The following is a 219-nucleotide window of genomic DNA, read 5'->3' on the forward strand; positions in this document are numbered from 1 at the left end:
ATTTGTACATATATATTTTTTCTCTCTTTATATAAGACTTACTCGTCGTTGATGAGTCATAGGAAGTGAAGGAAGCTGAGGGGTTCCTTGGTAGCATGAGTAGGCCTAGATGCCAAGAGGTGTGGAGGGGGAGGAAGGACGATAGGCCTACATGTCGTTTGGCATCATTAATATTGGATGCAGCTCAAAGCTACATATATCTTTGATTGCCTGTGGGTA

Source organism: Penaeus monodon, chromosome 27 (assembly GCF_015228065.2).
Source record: "Penaeus monodon isolate SGIC_2016 chromosome 27, NSTDA_Pmon_1, whole genome shotgun sequence".
NCBI lineage: Eukaryota > Metazoa > Arthropoda > Malacostraca > Decapoda > Penaeidae > Penaeus > Penaeus monodon.